This window comes from Ahaetulla prasina, chromosome 2 (assembly GCF_028640845.1).
Source record: "Ahaetulla prasina isolate Xishuangbanna chromosome 2, ASM2864084v1, whole genome shotgun sequence".
In the NCBI taxonomy this organism is placed as follows: Eukaryota; Metazoa; Chordata; class Lepidosauria; order Squamata; family Colubridae; genus Ahaetulla; species Ahaetulla prasina.
In genome coordinates, this window is record NC_080540.1 from 1,841,709 (window position 1) to 1,863,537 (window position 21,829).

The 21,829-nt window shown below is 46.5% G+C and overlaps 1 protein-coding gene and 1 pseudogene across 1 annotated transcript in view; one reads left to right on the plus strand and one right to left on the minus strand.

Annotated features, from left to right (window-relative positions):
* LOC131192675 (uncharacterized) overlaps positions 1 to 21,829 on the minus strand; it is a 371,955-nt gene that overhangs the window by 204,019 nt on the left and 146,107 nt on the right. The window lies entirely within an intron of this gene.
* LOC131192670 (zinc finger protein 420-like) lies at positions 3,934 to 16,610 on the plus strand (annotated as a pseudogene).

Here is a 21,829-nt window from a genome sequence, read left to right on the forward strand (position 1 = left end):
ATGCAACAACTATATTAATTTGATATAACGAAAGGAAACAATAGGACAGGGACGGTAGGCACTTTTGTGCTCTTATGCACGCCCCTTATAGTCCTCTTAGGAATGGGGTGAGGTCAATGGTAGACAGTTTTTGGTTGAAGATTTTGGGATTTTGAGAAGAGACCACAGAGTCAGGTAGTGAGTTCCAAGCGTTAACAACTCTGTTACAGATGTCATATTTTCTGCAATCAAGATTGAAGCAGTTAACATTAAGTTTAAATCTATTGTTTGCTCTTGTATTATTGCGATTGAAGCTGAAGTAGTCTTTAACAGGAAGGACATTGCAATAGATGATTCTGTGTGTTAAACACAGGTCTTGTCGGAGTCGGTGGAGTTCTAAGTTTCCTAATCCCAGGATTTCAAGTCTGGTGGTATAAGGTATTTTGTTGTTTTCAGAGGAGCAGAGAACTCTTCTTATAAAATATACGCATTCAATTGTATTAATGTCAGAGATGTGGTATGGGTTCCAGACAGGTGAGCTGTATTCAAGAATAGGTCTAGCAAATGTTTGTATGCTCTGGTTAGTAGTGTAGAGTTTTTGGAAAAGAAGCTGTGTAAGATTAGGTTTACAATTCTTAGAGCCTTTTTTGCTATGTAGTTGCAGTGGGCTTTGGTATTTAGGTCATTTGATATGAAAACTCCAAGATCTTTAACAGGGTAGGGGTCATCTGTAAGGTAATGTCCATCAAGTTAGTACTTAGTGTTTGGGTTCTTTTTTCCAATACCAACACGCTTACAGACTGTGCTTAGAAACGATTTGATTTGCAGGGGCAGCTTAGAGCTTCTACGGAGGGAGGGCCTGGTGGGTGATGGGAGGGAAAGGTCAGTCCCCCTGACCGGGCATCCCCCAGAGGCCGAGGGGGCAGCCCCACAGTCGGGGAGGGGCTGGGAGGCCAAAGGGCTGCAGCTGAGAGAGGCCGAATCCACGAAAGGCTCTCAGGGGGAAATCTAGTTTTTCTTCCTTGTAGTCTGAGTATCTGAAGGAAAGAACGGAGGGATTCCTACTCCCTCCCCTCTGATTCCCCTCTGCCCCATTGAGATCCACAACAGCGCTTCTGGAATGAAGACCAACCTGCTATTTGCGGTGGGTCAGAAAATCCCACAGCCCTGGGGTCAAACCGGCCCTCCCGCAGCCCCTTTGCCAGGAAAGGCTCACAAGGCAGGAGCTTCCGGGAGGGGGGGGAGGGGCAGTGACCCCACATGATTGGGGGAGGGGCACCCCCACTCAGGAAATAGAAAAAAATAGATTCAAGCTATATGTCAACCGCTTCAAACTTGATTGCAGAAAATAGGACTTCTGTAACAGAGTTGTTAATGCTTGGAACTCATTACCTGACTCCATAGTCTCTACTCAAAATCCCAAAATCTTCAACCAAAAACTGTCTACTATTGAACTCACCCCATTCCTGAGAGGACTATCAGGGGCGTGCATAAGAGCACAAAAGTGCCTACCGTTCCTGTCCTATTGTTTCCTTCATTATATCAAATTGTTTGTTTGTTTATTTATTTATTTATTTATTGTCACAACAATATATGTAGGAATCATACAATAGATTATTATCATACAAAAGAAAATTGATATAGTTGATGCATATTTTTATACATATATGTATATTTTCTTCAAAATATGTTGTTTTTATCTATGACAATTGTTTGTGTATACTGTTGTGACAAAAGAAATTAAAAAAAAAATAAACGTGTGTGTGTGTGAAGGCGCCGAAGGACTCCCCAGTCAGCCGACTCAGAGACCCCCAAGTCCTCGAGGGCTGTGGGGCTGCACCTCCGCTTTCTTCACCCACTGCACCCCCATCTTCAGGTAGGATTCGGGGGGGGGGGCAAAAGGAAGTCCACATTCCCCCCCCCGGAGCTGGCATGAACCCCCCCCTTGAGCTGCGCCCCCCCCAAAAGACCGAAGGGACCCCCTCCCACTTTCTCCGCTTCTCTCTCTGCGCCGGACTCTCTCCTCCAGCGGGCGAAGTCAAGGGGGACTCTGCCCGGAGACCGATGACGCGGCAGAAGGGAGACTTCCCATTGGTCCTTTTCCTTCTGGCCTCTCCCAATCGCGAAGTTCGAGGAGAACGCTTCCTCCCCCTCAATCCAGACCCGCCGATTCCTCCTCTGGGGGCCGGGAGCATCTGCGTCTTCCTCCCCTCCCTTTGGGGGCGCTTGTGGGGCAGCGGCAGCCGCCATGGGCTCGGCTGGGCTCCCCCCCCCACCGCCCGTTGCCTGTTTCCGTGTCGGGGCTCCCTCGCCGGGCCTGTGGGGGGGGGGGGGGAGCCGGACCTAAACGCTTCCCTGCCACCCCCCCCCCCCCCCTCCCGCCGCGCCGCTGCCGGCCGACCCCGGGCAAAGAACGGGAGGGTGGCGTCTGGTTGTGGCTCAGCCAGCCTCTCCTCCGCTCGCAGCCGCCTGGGCTCCAACCGCCTCGGACGATGTTTTTTTAAGGAGATTTTAAAAAAAGGCTAAACGGGGGGGAAAAAATCTCCCTCTGTGAAACGAAGAAGGGGGAGGGGGGGCCCCCTCAGCGTTACGCCCGGGGCTCTGGCCTAGCTAATCAGCAGGTCGATGCTGATTGGCCAAGACGCGAGGTGACTAAAAAAAGCGGGAAACCTGAGCCGCTGCGATTGGAGGAGCCACCTGACAGCCCGGGTATATAAGAGCTGTCAGATGGCTCCCCCCCCCCGCCCCCGGCTCTGTTCTGTCCTGACTGAAGTTGCGAGTCAGCGTTTCGTCAGCGCACTTGCGCTATTTAATAAAGTTGTTGTTGCCTTCAGTCTGGCCTCAGTTGTGTCCATCTCCCAGTTTTCAGCACTTCCAGCCCCAGAGGAGGAATCGGCGGTTCTGTATTGGGGTGGGGGAGGGGAGGAAGCCTTTTTCTCGGACTTTGGAGTGGGGGGGAAGGCAGAAGGAGCGGCAGAACCAATGGGAATTCTCGCTGCTTAAGCGTCATCGGTCTCCGGGCAGATTCCTTTGTGACGTCACCTGAAGGAGGGAATTCCGCTGAGGGAGAAGTGGATTGGGGGATCCCCGCCTTAATTTCCCCAAAAGGTTCTTATTCTCATCTCTGGAGGGGAATTTCCCCCTCGGTCCCTCCGTGGAAATGGCTTTTTTTCCTCCTCCCAGTTCAGCTTCTTCTCCCACCATCTTCCTTCCTGAGTTTCTCCAGTCAGAGATGAGGCGCCATTTCCCCCCCCCCTTCGCTTCCCAATGAAGGAGCCTCGTCGTGAGGTAAAAATTCCTGGAATCTCCAAAGATTTCAAGCTTTTCCTCCATGGTGGGACCTTTTCCTCTTTCCCATCATTTTCTTGGCTGCGGCTTCCCTGCCTGCGTCCCACCGTCTTCCCCTTCAGGCCGGAGTTCCCCAGAGAGCCTCCCGGTCCTCGCCTTCCGACCGCCCGGCCGCTTCTGACAGGATTTCGCCCCTTTTGAGGCCTCCTCCGATCTCCGCGGAGCCTTCAGGGCGGCTGTTCTCCAGGGAGGCGAGTTCAAATCCTCCAGAGAGGTTTTTCTCCGTCTCCACAGACGGTTCCTGGACAGGAAGGAGAGGAAGAGGGAGAAAGTGCCGCCTCTGAAGTCTTTGACAGGGAAGCCATGGAGAGCAGCCTTTCCCTCTACTCCCAAGCCCATCATCCCCGCCCTCTCCCTTCCCCCTCCCATGCGCTCCTCTTTCCCGCGCTTTCAACCGGACTGGCACTTTCCGCCACCAGAGGGCGCCCTCAGCCAAGAGAAGGGGACATCAGGCGCTTCCCCATTGGCCCACTGGAGGCGAACGTCACGTCTGGCTTTATACAGGAGTCGGGGAGGAAGTGACATGACTGCGCCTTGCCCCTCTAGGACTTTGCACTCACTCTCCTTAACCCCTGGGGCTCCGCAGGAGGCGGAGAGGCTGCGGGAGAATGTACAGACGTGCCCCGGGTGAGGGCTTTTTTTCCCCTGGTCCCATGCTCCCCAGCCACCCTCTCCTTGCAGGGAGAAGCGGGGGTCCCGGGAAGGCGGCAGGGATTCGGAGAAGACCCCGAGTGGGAGCAGACAAGCGAGACGGCCTCTCCAGCTGCCTCCTTCCCGGTCCTGCTTGCGGGGACGTCGGCCCTGCAGCTGGGATGAGCCGAGCAGGTTGAGGGAAGGTCGCTCAATGGCTGAATCCCACTTTCTAATTCTTTCTGTTTTTCTCAGATACAGAAACTGGAAGCCATTTGTGGTCTTTCCAAGGCAAACTTTTCTCTTGGGGGAGAAAAAAAGAACAGAATCACCTGCAGGGATCAGTCCTGTGGCCCTAGAAATGGTCCCGTGAAGGAAAAGGCACCTGGAGATCCACCAGAGTCCTTGGAGCCATTTGGAGTTGCTCTGCAGGAGAGAGAAAGGATGGAGATACAACCTTTAGGAAAGGAAGGAGCCGGAAAAGGCCCTTCAGCTGCTCAGCCTGGGAAGTGGGGGAAGCTGTGGACAAGAACCCGGCAGAAGATCCTAGAGTGGGAAACCATCCTCCCTTCAGAAGTTCAGCCCTGGAACTTCATCCAATACCGGGAGGCTGAAGGTCCCCGAGGACTTTGCAGCCGACTCCATGACTTTTGCAGGCGATGGCTGAAACCAGAAAAGCACACCAAAGCCCAGATGCTGGACCTGGTGGTTCTGGAGCATCTCCTGTTCCTTCTGCCCCCAGAGATGGAGGGCTGGGTGCGGGAGTGTGGAGCAGAGACCAGCTCCCAGGCGGTGGCCCTGGCAGAAGGCTTCCTCCTGAGCCAGGTGGAGAAGCAGAAGGAGCTGATCCAGTTGCAGGTGAGAGACTTTCAGGAGCTCAAAAGGGAATAAAGAATGTGTTTTTGAATACTTCACCCCTCCTTCCCAAACTTCTCTGGTGTTCATAATATCTGGGATTTCTCCAATTCTTGTAGGACATTTATTTTGTTTTTTATTTATTTTATTTTGTCACAACAATATATGTAGGTATCATACAAAAAGATTATATAGTATATAAACACATATATGAGTAAATATAAGGAGGTATAAGCATATATATATATAGGAAGAAGAAAAGAAAAACAATAGGACAGGAACGGTAGGCACGTTTGTGCGCTTATGCACGCCCCTTATGGTCCTCTTAGGAATGGGGTGAGGTCAATAGTAGAAAGTTTTTGGTTAAAGCTTTTAGGATTATGGGAAGAGACCACAGAGTCAGGTAAAGTATTCCAAGCACTGATGATTCTGTTACAGAAGTCATATTTTCTGCAATCTAGATTAAAGCGGTTGACATTAAGTTTAAATCTATTGGTTGCTCTAGTATTATTGCAATTAAAGCTGAAGTAGTCTTTAACAGGAAGGACATTACAATAGATGATTCTATGAGTTAAACTTAGGTCTTGTCGAAGGCGACGGAGTTCCAAGTTTTCTAAGCCTAGGATTTCAAGTCTGGTGGCATAAGGTATTTTGTTGTTTTCAGAGGAATGGAGAACTCTTCTTGTAATATATTTCTGGACACGTTCAATTGTATTGATGTCAGAGATGTGGTGAGGGTTCCAAACAGGCGAGCATTGTTCCGTTGTTTTCTCACTCAACCCCATGGATGGATATTGGGGGCTTTGAGGTTGTGTTCCAAATCTGGGAATCCATTTTATTTCGTGTAACGTACATTAATTCTGCTTCTATTTTCCTTTCTCCTATTCAAAGTGTACCCCAGTGGAGATCAGAGATCCTGAGGGAGGGAAGAACCCATCAAATCCCCCTCAGGAGCTATTTTTCAGGAGGATCCCTTGGGAAGATCAAAGTCAGGACACTTCAGGAGGTAATGGAAGATCCTCTAATTACCCATCTGTTTTCCCTTTGCTCTCTCTTCCCTTCTATAGAATACGTCCTATTTTGTTAATAATGCATTTCAAAATTATTTATTACTTACAGAAAAGCAAAGAATGAAGCTTTCTGGTTTTTATGACGGAGATCAAACAGCGGTTGAACCTTCAAATCAGGTAAGAAAAGGAAAAGTTATTATATTTCTAGTCTCCCTTCAGGAAGTGAAGCGGGTTTGCAGAGTGCTTTCTTCTTTGGGAACAATGGAACAAAATAACAGAGTTGGTAGGGATCTTGGAGGTCTTCTAGTCCAACCCCCTGTTCAGACAGGAAGCCCTCTAACATTTCATATAAATGGCTGTCCAATTTCTTCTCAAACAACTCCAGTGTTGGAGCACCTGCAAATTCTGGAGGGAAGTCATTCCACTGATTAATTGTTCTCACTGTTAGGAAATTTCTTTTTACTTGTAGGTTGGTTCTCTCCTTTAATAGTTTCCATCCATTGCTTCTTGGAACACTACTATCATGTCACCCCCTGGTCCTTCTTTTCATGAAATGAGACATATCCAATTCTAGCAACCGTTCTTTATATGTTTTAGCCTCTGGTCCACTAATAATTTTTTTTGCTCTTCTTTGCACTCTTTCTAGAGTCTCAAGATCTTTTTTTACATTTGGCAACCAAAACTGGATGAAATATTCCAAATGTGGTGTTACCAAGGCATTATAAAGTGGTACTAACACTTTATGTCATCTTGATTCTATCCCACTTAATGCAGCCTATAATTCTCTTGGAGGTTTTTTTGGCAACTGTAGCATACTGCTCCTCTTCATGGATTACTGCCTTGTCATGGCGAAGGGGCTCGCATAGCTTAATGAAACTATGAGCTATGCCGTGCAGGGCCACCCAAGACAGACAGGTCATAGCAGAGACCTCTGACAAAACGTGATCCACTGGAGAAGGAAATGGCAACCCACTCCAATATCTTTGCCATGAAAACCCCATGGACAGTACCAAAAGGCAAAAAGATATGACGCTGGAAGATGAGCCCCTCAGGTCGGAAGGTATCCAATATGCTACTGGGAAAGAGCAGAGGGCTAGTACTAGTAGTGCCAGAAATAGTGAAGCGACTGGGCCAAAGCTGAAAGGACGCTCAGCTGTGGATGTATCTGGTGGTGAAAGTCCGATGCTGTAAAGATTTTTCTCCATAGGAACCTGGAATGTAAGATCCATGAATCAAGATAAGCTGGATGTGATCAAACGAGATGACAAGACTGAACATCGACATCTTAGGAATCAGCGAACTAAAATGGACAGGAATGGGTGAATTCAGATTAAATTCAGAATTCAGAATCAGATTCAGAATATCTCAGAAGAAATGGAGTAGCCTTCATAGTCAATAAAAGAATAGGAAAATCAATACTGGGATACAATCCCCAAAGTGACAGAATGATTTCAGTTCAAATCCAAGGCAGACCATTCAACATCATAGTAGTCCCAAGTTTATGTCCCAACCACTGGTGCTGAAGAGGATGAAATTGACCGTTTGTATGAAGCCCTACAGCACCTTATAGAATTAACACCAAAAAATGACGTCCTTATCATCATGGGAGATTGGAATGCTAAAGTAGGAAGCCAAACGATATCTGGAATAATAGGCAAATTTCGCCTTGGAGTACAAAATGTAGCAGGGTACAGGCTGATAGAATTCCTTCAAGATAATACAGTGGTTATAGTAAAAACTTTTCCAGCAACCCAAGAGGTGACTCTACACATGGACATCACCAGATTGTCAACACATAAATCAGATTGACTATGTGCTCTGCAGCCAAAGATGGAGAAGCTCTATAGTATATACAGTCAGTAAAAACAAGACCAGGAGCTGACTATGGCTCAAATCATGAGCTTCTCCTTGCAAAATGTAGGTTTAAATTGAAGAAAGTAGGGAAAAGCATTAGGCCACTCAGATATGAACTAAATCATATCCCTGATGAATATACAGGTAAGATAAGATAAAGGTAGAGGATCTCCTCACACATATGTGCTAGTTAATCCCAACTCTAGAGGGCAATGCTCATCTCCGTTTCAAAGCTGAAGAATCAGCGCTATCCGAAGATGGTCATGTGGCCAGCATGACAAAATGCCAAAAGCACACAGAACGCTGTTATCTTCCCACCAAAGGTGCTCCCTATTTTTCTACTTGCATTTTTACATGCTTTTGAACTGCTAGGTTGACAGAAGTTGGGACAAGTAACAGGAGCTCATCCCGTTACGCAGCACTAGGGATTCAAATTGCTGAACTGCTGACCTTTTGATCGACAAGTTCAGCAACTTAGCCACTAAGCTACCACATCCCTTTTGAATATACAGTAGAGGTGACAGATAGATTTAACTAATTAGATTTGATAGAGTGCCTGAAGAACTATGGACGTAGGTTCACAACATTGTACAAGAGGTAGCAACTAAAATCATCCCAAAGAAAAAGAAATGCAAGAAAGCAAAACACTCAATTTGCCAGCAAAATTTGGAAAACTCAACAGTGGCCACAAGATTGGAAAAGGTTAGTTTACATTTCAATTTCAAAGAAGGGCAAAGCCAAAGAATGTTCAAACTACTGCACCATTGCACATGGTTATGCTCAAAATCCTACAAGCTAGGCTCCAGCAGTATGTGGATCAAGAACTACCAGAAGTACAGGCAGGATTTTGAAGAGGCAGAGGAACTAGAGATCATATTGCCAACATACCCTGGATCATGGAGAAAGTTAGGGAGTTCCAGAAAAACATCTACTTCTGCTTCATTGACTATGCTAAAGCCTTTGATTGTGTGGATCACAACAAATTGTGGCAAGTTCTTAAAGAGATGGGAGTACCAGACCATCTTATTTGTCTCTTGAGAAACTTATATGCGGGTCAAGAAGCAATAGTGAGAACTGGACTGGAACCACTGATTGGTTCAAAATTGGGAAAGGAATTTGGCAAAGCTGTATACTGTCGCCTTGCCTATTTAACTTATATGCAGAGCACATCATGAGAAAGGTGAGGCTAGATGAATCACAAATTGGAATTAAGATTGCTGGGAGAAATATCAACAACCTCAGATCTGCAGATAATATCACTCTTAATGGCAGAAAGTGAAGAGGAACTAAAGAGTCTCTTGATGCGTGTGAAGAAGGAGAGTGCAAAAGTTGGCTTGAAACTCAACATTAAGAAAACTAAAATCATGGCATTCAGCCCTCTCAATTCCTGGCAAATAGATGGGGAAGAAATGGAGGTAGTGACAGATTTTATTTTCCTGGGCTCCAACATCACCGCAGATGGGGACTACATGTATAGTCAAGGCTATGGTTTTCCCAGTTGCAATGTATGGCTGTGAGAGTTGGACCATAAGAAAGCCTGAGCGCCAAAGAATGGAGGCCTTTGAACTCTGGTGCTGGAGAAGACTCCTGTGAGTCCCTTGGACTACAAGGCTATCAAACCAGCCCTAGAGGAGGTCAAGCCTGACTGCTCTTTAGAAGGCCAAATTCTGAAGATGAAACCCAAATCCTTTGGCCACCTAATGAGAAGGAAGGACTCACTAGAGAAGAACCTAATTCTGGGAAAAATTGAGAGCAAAAGAAGAAGGGGGTGGCAGAGAATGAGATAGCTGGATGGAGTCACTGAAGCAGTCGGCGTGAGCTTAAATGGACTTGGGGATGGTAGATGACAGGAAGGCCTGGAGGAACGTTGTCCATGGGATCGCGATGGGTCAGACATGACTTTGCAACTAACAACAACAAAGCATAATGCTGACTCATGTTTAAGTGGTTGTCCACTAGGACTCTAAAAATCCCTGTTGCCCTTACTAATGTCGAGCCAGGTATCACCTATTCTATGCCAGTGCATTTGGTTTTTCTTTCCTAAATGTAGAACCTTACAGTTCTCACAGTTGATTTCATTTTGTTAGATGGGGCCCAGTCTGTCTATCCTTCTATATCTCAAGTTTATCTTCTGGAGCAGGTATGGGCAACCCGCAGCTCCACAGCCCCATGCCGCTCTTTGGGCCCTCTGCTGCCACTCCCTGTCCCATTACTGGTTGGCCCACCATTGCTTGGCCTGAGAAGATAAGGGCGACGGGGGATGGAGAAGCCGCTGGGGCTGATTCTCCTCCGCCTCACTCTTGCTGCTTGTTGGTGCTAGGCGTGCCTTCCGGCCCTTGTTGGTGCTGGGCGTGCCTTACAACTGACACCAGCCTTGCTAACATGAGGGCTGTTGAGGTGGGAATGGGATCCTGGAGGAGGGGGATGAAGAAAAGGGAGACTGGCCTAAATCCAGGCTAGCTGAGGAACGATCGCCAGTCGTGGCAGAACCTTCCCTTCGGGTGACCCTCCTCCTCCCCCTCCTTCTCTCGTGACCCCCTGGACGGCTATGGCAGGGCCGGGAGGGTGTGCAAATGCAGGGAAACCTTAAGCCCCCCACCCCACCCCTGTCTGCTTTTGCTGCACTTTGGTCGAGACAAAGAGGGAAGCCTTTGTTGCAGCCGGCGATCATTCCTCAGCCAGCCCAGATTTTAAAAAAGAAGAAATAAAAGGAATAGCCAAGAGGAGGGTTGCTGGAGCCTTAGTGCAAGAGTGAAGTGGCCCTGTACCTGCCTTCATGCCATGTTTGCGCATAAGGCAGCCTTTGCTTCCTACCGCTTCAGCCTGGAGCTCACTCCCTCCATGCTTGGCCAAAGAGCTGTGGGGGTGGGTCACGGCAAGGCAATGACTGGAGCCTTAATGGAGGAGAGAAGCTGCATCCTGTTAAGATCCTCAAGTGAGTGGAAGCATGCGCCTTTGCTCTGAGAATGGTCTCCCTACATGTGCACACCCTCCTGACCCCACCATAGCAAGAGGAGAAGGAGGAGGAGGTCACCCAAAAGGAAGCCTCTGCTGCGGCTGGTGATCATTCCTCAGCCAGCCTGGATTTCCAGAAAGAACAAATAAATGGAGGAGAGAGAGAGAGAAATATACACACAGAGTGATACACAGAGAGAGGGGAAGGGACGGAGGGAGGGAGAGACACAGAGTGATATACAGAGAGAGAGAGAGAGAGAGACACACAGTGATACACAGAGGGAGAGAGAGATGGGGGAGAGACATACATGGGGGGAGAGAGAGACAGAGGGAGGGAGAGGGACAGAGAGAGATGGGAGGAGAGTGAGAGAAGGGTTTTGTGGCTGGGATTGTGTGGCTAGAGGGTCATGTGACTTGGTGGGAGTGAGTGACATCGAGTTGATCATGCCCACCCAGGTTTTGTGGCTCTTGGTGTTTGTTTTTTCTGTGGGAAATGGGCCCAAGTGGCTCTTTGATTGTTAAGGTTGCAAACCCTGTTCTGGAGTGTTGGTGTTCCTGTCAATTTGGTCGGTTGCAAATTTGATGAGTTGCCCTTCTATCCTCTTGTCTAAATCATTGATGAAGATGAACAGATCTTGCAAATCCTCCTGTTCTGTTCTTTTTTCCGTGTTCAGGGGAGTGTTGTGTCCTTTGAGGAGGTGGCTGTATCTTTCTCTGAGGAGGAATGGTCTCAGCTGGATCCTGACCAGAAAGCGCTGCATTCGGAAGTCATGCTTGAAAACCATAGGAACGTGGTCTCTCTGGGTAAGAGTTCTCTAGTCCCCAATCAGAGAGTTCGAGAAGACAGATTATAGTTAGTTTTTATTGTCTCCTGGGAGGGAGAAGGAAAGGATCTGGGCTTCTCGTCCTCCAAGGAAGTAAAGAGTCAATATCTCTTTCTTTAGATGCTTTCTCTGCCATTTCTTATCTCTATTTTTCCATTTCCACTTGAACTTAACTGTGGGGGCTGAAAAGGACGAGGTGTGCTTTTATGTGTCCTCTGGAGGTCATGTGAGAGGAATGTGTTGTCATTTGTCCACTGAAACCCCCAAAATTGTGTGAGAACAGAACTTTCACAATCAGCCCATGGAAGAGCATTTTCCCGATCCAATTCAAGAACAAAGGCCTCATGCAGTGTGACTCAGACCATCCTAGGGTACAGGTAATCCCCGAGTTATGACAGTTCACTTAGCGATTTTCCAAGTTACGACTAGCCCTCTCCTAAGTACTTGAGACTCAGTCTTGAAATTACAAATCTTGCAGCACCACAGATATCATTCACACGTATGAATGACAGCAGAGGCGTTGCAACAACATTCACCCTACCTGTTCCCCCACCCCGCTCTGCCGGGACTTACATTGCGACGATGTAACGAGCCGTCGGCTCCTTTGCCTGTTTTGGTGCATTTGCAGAAAAAAGGGGCCCAAAGTAGTGAGAGATATGCAAGATCAGTAGTAGGAAATCTAGCACTATTATAGATCTCACGTGATCTTGCATTACAGTGCTTTACGCCTCTGTTCTCTGCTAACCAAGGCCTGCACAAGATCCAGGGCAAAATGGTTTGCAAAGAGAGCAAAGGCCTCTTTGTTTTCATTTTTGCCCTGGATCTTGTGCAGTTTTCAGTTCCTAAAGGAACACAGGCCTAAAGTACTGCAGTGCAAGATCACGCAAGATTAGTAGCCTGACATCTTGCACTAATGGTCTCGTGTGATTTCGCACTGAAGCATTTTAGGCCTCCATACTCTGCGAACTGATGCCTGTACCAGATCCAGCCAAAGAGCCCTTTCTAGTCTTGGCACGAAGAGTATTTACAACTGACTCTGGTTGAGATCTGCATATATAGAGATAATTATAAAGAAAGAGATGTGTTCTAGTTATTTTCAAATTTTTCATGACTCATGAATATAGAAATCATCATGTCTAATTCACACTACTGTAGGCATGCAAACATACAACCTAATAGAATTTCAGAGAAACTCAGAAGTAAATTCATTTGACTTTCTACACTTCGATCTTTTTCTCTAACCTTGCGGTCATTTTCATTTCCCTTTTGCTTTGAAGGTAATAATGGGCAGGAGAATCAAGATTTCTGTGAACGGTTCCAAGTGATCTATGCTAAAGATGGAACAGAGAAGTTTGGAATTCAAATGGAATTAGGAAGCCATGAGAGAAACCAGTCAAAGAATTGGAATCAGGAAAGTTCATTTTCCACCGATGCTCCGATGGAAAATTTTCTTGCCCAACAAGAGAAAATAATGAAAAAATATGTTGAGAAAAGTGTGCAGCTAATCAAAGCTAAAATACAAGTAAATGAACACTATTTAACCCAAAACAAAGGAGAAGATGCTATAAGAAGACCCAATGGACAAAATTACAATGGGACATTCATTCTTTCTCTTGGAAATAACTTCCTCACATCTCAAAAAGTGATTGACACAAAAGAGAAGCCTTATAAATGTTTGGAATGTGGAACATGTTTTAGAACAAGCAGGCATCTTATTTCCCATAAAAGGATTCACACAGGGGAGACGATCTACAAATGCATGGAGTGTGGAAAGACCTTTGCTCAGAGCAATACACTTACTATCCATAAAAGGATCCACACAGGGGAGAAACCATATAAATGTATAGAGTGTGGAAAGACCTTTGCTCATAACAGTAATCTTATTTCCCATAGAAGGATCCACTCGGGAGCGAAACCATATAAATGCATGGAGTGTGGAAAGACATTTGCTCATAGAAGTACACTTACTTCCCATGAAAGGATCCACACAGGGGAGAAACCATATAAATGCATAGAGTGTGGAAAAACCTTTGCTCAAAGAGCTTATCTTATTTCCCATAAGATGATCCACACAGGGGAGAAGCCGTATAAATGCATGGAGTGTGGAAAGTGCTTTGCTGAAAAACGTAATCTTATTTCCCATAAGATGATCCACACAGGAGAGAAGCCGTATAAATGCCTGGAGTGTGGAAAGATGTTTACTCAGAGCAGTGGACTTAGAAGCCACAAAAAGATCCACTTAGGAGAGAAACCATTTAAATGCATGGAGTGTGGAAAGACCTTTGCTCATAACAACAATCTTATTTCCCATAAAAGGATCCACTCGGGAGTGAAACCATATAAATGCATGGAGTGTGGAAAGACCTTTGCTCATGGAAGTACACTTACTATCCATAAAAGGATCCACACAGGGGAGAAGCCATATAAATGCATGGAGTGTGGAAAGACCTTTGCTCGATGCAGTTATCTTGCTTCCCATAAAAAGATGCACTTAGGAGAGAAACCATATAAATGCATGGAATGTGGAAAGACCTTTGCTCTGAGCAGTAAACTTACAATCCACCAAAAGACCCACACGGGGGAAAAGCCATTTAAATGCACAGAGTGTGGAAAGACCTTTGCTCAAAGTGGTAATCTTATTTCCCATAAGATGATCCACTCAGGAGAGAAACCATATAAATGCATGGAATGTGGAAAGACCTTTGCTCTGAGCAGTACACTTACTATGCATAAAAGGATCCACACAGGAGAGAAACCATATAAATGCATGGAATGTGGAAAGACCTTTGCTCATAGCAGTACGCTTACTATGCATAAAAGGATCCACACAGGGGAGAAGCCATATAAATGCATGGAGTGTGGAAAGTCCTTTGCTCGAAGAAGTAATCTTATTTTCCATAAGATGATCCACACAGGGGAGAAGCCATATAAATGCATGGAGTGTGGAAAGTCCTTTGCTCGAAGAGGTAATCTTATTTCCCATAAAATGATCCACACAGGGGAGAAACCATATAAATGCATGGAGTGTGGAAAGACATTTACTCATGGCAATGGACTTAGAAGACACAAAAAGATCCACTCAGGAAAGAAACAATTTAAATGCACAGAATGTGAAAAGATCTTTGCTCAAAGAGGTAATCTTATTTCTCATAAGATGATCCACACAGGGGAGAAGCCATATAAATGCATGGAGTGTGGAAAGTCCTTTGCTCGAAGAGGTAATCTTATTTTCCATAAAATGACCCACACAGGGGAGAAGCCATATAAATGCATGGAGTGTGGAAAGTCCTTTGCTCGAAGAGGTAATCTTATTTCCCATAAAATGATCCACACAGGGGAGAAACCATATAAATGCATGGAGTGTGGAAAGACATTTACTCATGGCAATGGACTTAGAAGACACAAAAAGATCCACTCAGGAAAGAAACAATTTAAATGCACAGAATGTGAAAAGATCTTTGCTCAAAGAGATAATCTTATTTCTCATAAGATGATCCACACGGGAGAAGCCATATAAATGCATGGAGTGTGGAAAGAGCTTTGCTCAGAATGGTCATCTTACCTCTCATAAAAGGATCCACGCTCGGGAGAAACTATATAGCAATAGGAATTCCACTTGGACTTATATACCACTCCACAATGCTTTACCACACATTCTTGAGCAGTTTACAAAATCAGCATATTGTCCGCAGCAATCTGGGTCCTCATTTTAGCGACCTCAGAAGGATGAAAGACTGAATCAACCATGAACCGGTCAGGATCTAACTCCTGGCTGTGGACTGCAATACTACATTCTAACCCCTGACCCACCATGTCTCTATAGATTTGTGTGTGTATGCATATTGTGCCTTTCTGATCCAAATGAGACAAGGTTGAATCCAAAAAAATGAAACTTAATGTGGAGCAAAGTAAGATTTTATACCTGGGCAGGAAAAACAGATTGCATGAAACCTGGTTCAAAAACAGTAATTGTGAGAGGGACCTTGGGAGTCTGAATGGATGATCACTTAAACATGTATCACATATGTGCAGCAGCCACCAAAAAAAGCTAATATAATCCTTGATTGTATAAAGAGGGGCATAGAATCAAAATCACGTGAAGTATTAGTACTGTTTTATAAAGCCTTAGTAAGCCCACACCTGGAATACTGCATCCAGTTTTGGCCATCATGTCAGTGTATGAGTTGGAATAGACTGGGAATTGTTTGGTGACCGAGACAGATCGGAGCCTGGGCATGGCTTAGCTTGACTGATTTGTATCTAAGAGTTACTTTGTCCTTGCTATATTGCCTCTGTATGACATTGCTTCTGTGATTATGACTTCTGGATTCTGACTTCTGGTTCTGACTTCTGCTGCATGGGAATTGTATACATGCATCATACTGTATATTATTGTATATAAACAAATTTCTTGTATAAATGAATCCTGCTGAATTATTTACGTGTGTGCTGGTTGGATTGCTGCAAACTAATACATCACATTACAAAAAAGATGTTTAGACTTTGGAGAAAGTGCAAAAAGAGCAACTAAGATGATTAAAGGCCTGAAGACTAAAACGTATGAAGAACAGTTGCAGGATTTGGGTGTGGCTAGTCTACAGAAAAACAGGATTAGGATCTCCAGCATGGGTTTTCCCTTTGATGCTTGCCTGCTATCAGCTGCCATAGTAACTGGGATGGGGAGGGAGGGCATGGCATTAGGGTTTGGGAACAGAGCTGGTGTGCAGATGGCCCATGTGGATAAAAAGGGAGGTTTGCTCTCACGAATTACTATCCTGATCCTCTTTTGGTATCAATGAAATAAAAGTAGTCCTCCATGATGGTGGCACTCCTCCTCCCATCAGTATCTGATTAAATAACTCCATAAGTGGACCAACTATCTCATCCTGTAACTTTTTATAATATATTGCTGTAAGTCCATCTGTGCCCGGGGATTTCCCTATTTTTAATTGCTTTATTACCAAAATAATTTCCTCAGAAGTTATAGGCCGATTCAACTCTTCCCTTTGTTCATTAGTTAAACCTTTAACCTTATATTCTTTCAAATATTTATCAATATCCATATTCAATATTGTATCTCTGGCATATAAATTTGTATAATATTCCAAGAAAACTTTTTTAATTTTATCCTGTTGAAATCTCACTTTACCCTTATATTCAATTCTTTCAATAGTACGTGCTTTCTGTCTTTTCGCTCTCACGAATTACTGAGCTGCTGAGTGGAGTGGTTTACATCCAGTCAAGACCAACCGTCCTGGGACTCCAGATGGACAAAAACACCTGAAGATGTGCCCCACATGACACTGTGGGGTGGGGATTGGACATTCAGCCTGGGTCCCTGGGGGGAGGCATTTGGGGAAATTTTCAATATGTAATTTTTGCACCTTTTGGCTCAGATCTTGCTTTTCTTTCGCTGCTATCATTTCAAACTCAGTAAAAGTACCTCTTTGGCGGTTTGGTGGGGGGGGGGTTTCTTGGGATCTGAACGGAGGCAGGGCTGACATTGAGGAAGATCTGCTTTATCAGCCAACCCAGAGACCAACCACAGGGCTAAGCACACTATGTCAACCCATGGAATGACCAGGAAGACTGGGGAGCCATGGGGTCGACACCACCCCCCCCAGCCACAATGTTGCCGGGAGGAGACAGAGTGACTAGAGGAGCTGCAGCTCGAGGAGAAACCAGTCCGAGCCAAATGGTCGTTGAGCGTAAGATGCATGGAGGAACACACTCCCAGGGGTACTCCCAGGAGCACACTCGCCAGATGCTGGCGGGGAGATGATATCTGGCAGGAAGCCAAGAAAGAGGACCTCCTTCTGACACATGCCCTGCAACTTCTGCATGAAGCTCGAGAGTCAGCGAGCTCGGAGCCCTTGCAGAAAAGCATCCCCTGCCTGTGTGCGAAAAAGCTTGTTAGAGTTTGCAGCAATCCAACTAGCACACAAGTATATAATTTAGCAGGATTCATTTATAGAAGAAACTTGCTTATATACAATAATATAAAACATGATGCGTGTATACAATACCTATGCAGAATCCAGAAGTGATAATCACAGAAGCAATACAAACACAGAAGGTAAAGATCCAAGGATAAACTAACTCTTATATACAGACCAGTAACTCTAAGCCATGCCCAGTCTCCAAGCCGTCTGGCTCACAACAGGTTTGTTGTTGTTTTTTGTTTTTTACATTTATACCCCGCCCTTCTCCGAAGACTCAGGGCGGCTTACAGTGTATAGGGCAATAGTCTCATTCTCAGCGAAAGACAGGAGGATCACCCAATTGGACTGCTGATAGTTCACGTAGCATCTCAGGTACTGCTCTACCATGGCGTTCAGTCTCCCTGCCCCATTGGTGCTCGGATGAAAGGCCTAGCTAAGGCCCTGGGATGATCCAATGGATCGCAGGAACTCCCTCCAAAAGTTAGCCATGAACTGGACCCCTCTGTCTGAGATGATTCTCCGTGGTACTCCCTGCAGGTTGTAGATGTGCTTCAGGAACAGTTTGGAGAATAGGTCTATTATAATCCAGATCACCGTATTTCCCCCACTTTTTGGCAACTCCACTATAAAGTCCATTGCAATCTCCTCCATGGTCTCTTGTTGGTTCTGCTACCAGTTGTAGAGGTCTGGTGTGTGTGTGTGTTTCCTGGTCATTTCTTCATTTTGGCATAGATGGTGCAACTTTTCAAATAACTGTCCATGTCTTTATGCTAGGCCACCAGAACTACCTCCATGTTAAGTGTAAAATCTTTAGGAACATGAAATGGCCTGTTGGTTCAATGTCGTGGCTTCTCTGGAGGATTCTAAGATACAACACTTAATAATAGTCATATTACAAATAAGCAATCAGGAAATAATATCAATATAAATCGTAAGGATACAAGCAACAAAGTTACAGTCATACAGTTATAAGTGGAAGGAGTTGGGCAATGGGGACAATGAGAAGATTAATAGTAGTGCAGATTTAGTCAATAGTTTGACAGTGTTGAGGGAATTATTTGCTTAGCAGAGTGATGGCATTCGGGAAGAAACTATACTTGTGTCTAGTTGTTCTGGTGTGCAGTGATCTGTAGTGTCATTTTGAGGATAGGAGTTAAAACAGTTTATGTCCAGGAAATTGCTCCTAGAAGCACGAAGCTGATAACACCAGCCTGAAGATGACGAATGAGACTTCGTCAAAATGTCGCCAAGACATTTCCAATTTTACGTGGGAGAAAACCCAAATAACCAAAGACCTACATACAAACACCTGCGAAAACCTCAAAAAACATATAATGTTTTATATTTTATAAACCTCCATCCAATCAGAGCACAGCCAACCCCACCATCCAATCAGAACACAGCCAAGCTCCCAACCAATCAGTTCAAACCCCCACTAGCAGTTAAAAGGAAGAAACAGCTGCAATCTCACATTTCTCCTATAAGCACGAAGCTGTAAACACCCAGCCTGAAGATGACGAATGGGATTTCATCGAAATGTCACCAAGACATTTCCAATTTTATGCGGGAGAAAACCCGAATAACCAAAGCTCCCCTGGCGACGGCTGTCATATGTTCTTCTAAAGACAGCCGATCGTCCAGGAGAATGCCTAAGTTGCAAACCCTCCCCCTGGGGGCCAGTGATTCGCCCCCAACAATCAGTGATGGAGTAAGCTGGCTGTACCGGGAAGCCAGCATCCACAGCCACTCTGTCTTGGATGGGTTGAGCTGAAGCTTGTTCTTCCCCATCCAGACCCTCACGGCCTCCAGACACTGGGACATCACATCGACGGCTTCATTGGGGTGGTTAGGGGTGGAAATGTACAGCTGCGTATCATCAGCGAACAGATATTCCACCCCAAAACCACGGATGATCTCACCCAGCGGCTTCATATAGATGTTGAACAGGAGAGGCGAGAGAACCGACCCCTGCAGCACCCCACATATGAGGTGCCGTGAGGTCGATCTCTGCCCCCCTGCCAACACAGTCTGCGAATGGTCAGAGAGATAGGAGGAGAACCACCGAAAAACGGTGCCTCCCAGTCCCAAGCCCTCCAGCCGCTGCAGTAGGATACCATGGTTGATGGTATCAAAAGCCGCTGAGAGATCTAATAGGACCAGGACAGAGGAGCAACCCCTGTCCCGAGACCTCCAGAGATCATCAACCAACGCGACCAAAGTCATCTCCGTGCTGTACCCAGGTCTGAAGCCGGACTGGAGCAGGTCTAGATAGACAATTTCATCCAGGTACCGGGAAGCCAGCATCCACAGCCACTCTGTCTTGGATGGGTTGAGCTGAAGCTTGTTCTTCCCCATCCAGACCCTCACGGCCTCCAGACACTGGGACATCACATCGACGGCTTCATTGGGGTGGTTAGGGGTGGAAATGTACAGCTGCGTATCATCAGCGAACAGATATTCCACCCCAAAACCACGGATGATCTCACCCAGCGGCTTCATATAGATGTTGAACAGGAGAGGCGAGAGAACCGACCCCTGCAGCACCCCACATATGAGGTGCCGTGAGGTCGATCTCTGCCCCCCTGCCAACACAGTCTGCGAATGGTCAGAGAGATAGGAGGAGAACCACCGAAAAACGGTGCCTCCCAGTCCCAAGCCCTCCAGCCGCTGCAGTAGGATACCATGGTTGATGGTATCAAAAGCCGCTGAGAGATCTAATAGGACCAGGACAGAGGAGCAACCCCTGTCCCGAGACCTCCAGAGATCATCAACCAACGCGACCAAAGTCATCTCCGTGCTGTACCCAGGTCTGAAGCCGGACTGGAACGGGTCTAGATAGACAATTTCATCCAGGTACCGGGGAAGCTGACATGCCACCACACTCTCAACATTCTTCGCCACAAAGCGAAGGTTGGAGACAGGACGGTAATTTGCCAAAATAGCTGGGTCCAGGGAGGGCTTCTTCAGGAGGGGCCTCACCACCACCTCTTTCAAGGCAGTAGGAAAGACACCCTCCATTAAAGAGGCGTTGATAATTCCCAGGAGCCAGCCTCGTGTCACCTCCTGTGTGGCCAGTACCAACCAGGAGGGATACGGGTCCAGTAAACATGTGGTCGCATTCAGTCTCCTCAGTATCCTGTCCATGTCCTTGGGAGTCACAGCTTCAAACTCTCCCCAAATAACAGTCTCAAGAACTACCTCTGTCATCCCACCCGAATCTACCCAATCAAACCGTCCCGGATCTGAGCGATTTTATCGGACAAATATTGTCCAAAATCCTCAGCACGACCTGCAAGGGGTCCTCCCGAGCTCCCTGTGCAAGAAGGGAGCGGGTAACCCTAAACAGGGCAGCTGGGCAGTTATCTGCCGATGCAATAAGAGCGGAAAAATAATTATGTTTTGCCGCTCTTATCGCCACTAGATAGGTGTGAATATGAGACCTTACTAGTGTTCGATCAGATTCAGATCGGCTGGACCTCCAAGCACTCTCTAGGCGTCTTTTCCGGTGCTTCATCTCTCTCAGCTCCTCAGAATACCAGGGAGCTGGTCGAGATCGGCACCGGGTCAGAGGCCGCAAAGGCATGATGCAATCTAAAGTCCCCGTCACCGCCCTTTCCCAGGTGGCAACTAGTTCTTCAGCCGAGCCGTGGGCTAGATCCTCAGGAAACGGCCCAAGCTCCGTCAGAAACCAGGGTCCATCAGGCACCTGGGATGGAACCAGCGCACTGGTTCCGTCTCCCTGTGGTGTGGATTGGCGGTTCAAAAGTCAAGTCAAAGGAGTGAATGATCTGACCATGACAGGGGTTCAATAACTAAATCCCCCAATTCCAGATCATTCAGCCACTGTCCCGAGACAAAAATCAGGTCCAGAGTGTTTCCCCTGATGTGAGTGGGACCATTCACTAACGGTTCTCTCGCCTCTCCTGTTCAACATTTACATGAAGCCGCTGTGTGAGATCATTCGTGGTTTTGGGGTGCAATACCATCTGTATGCTGATTATACTTAGCTGTACATTTCCACCCCTAACCACCCCAACGAAGCCGTTGAAGTGTCTGGAGGCCGTGCGGGTTTGGATGGGGAAGAACAGGCTTCGACTCAACCCTTCCAAGACTGAGTGGCTGTGGATGCCGGCATCCCGGTACAGCCAGCTGATGCCATTGCTGACTGTTGGGGGCGAGTTATTGGCCCCTATGGAGAGGGTTCGCAACTTAGGCATCCTCCTGGATGGATGGTTGTCTTTTGAAGAGCATATGACGACCGTCGCCAGGGGAGCTTTTTATCAGGTACGCCTGATACGCCAGTTGCATCCCTTCCTAAACCGGGTTTCCCTATGCACGGTCACTCATGCCATCATCATTTCCCGCCTGGACTACTGTAATGCTCTCTACATGGGGCTTCCCTTGAAGAACACCTGGAGGCTCCAGTTGGTCC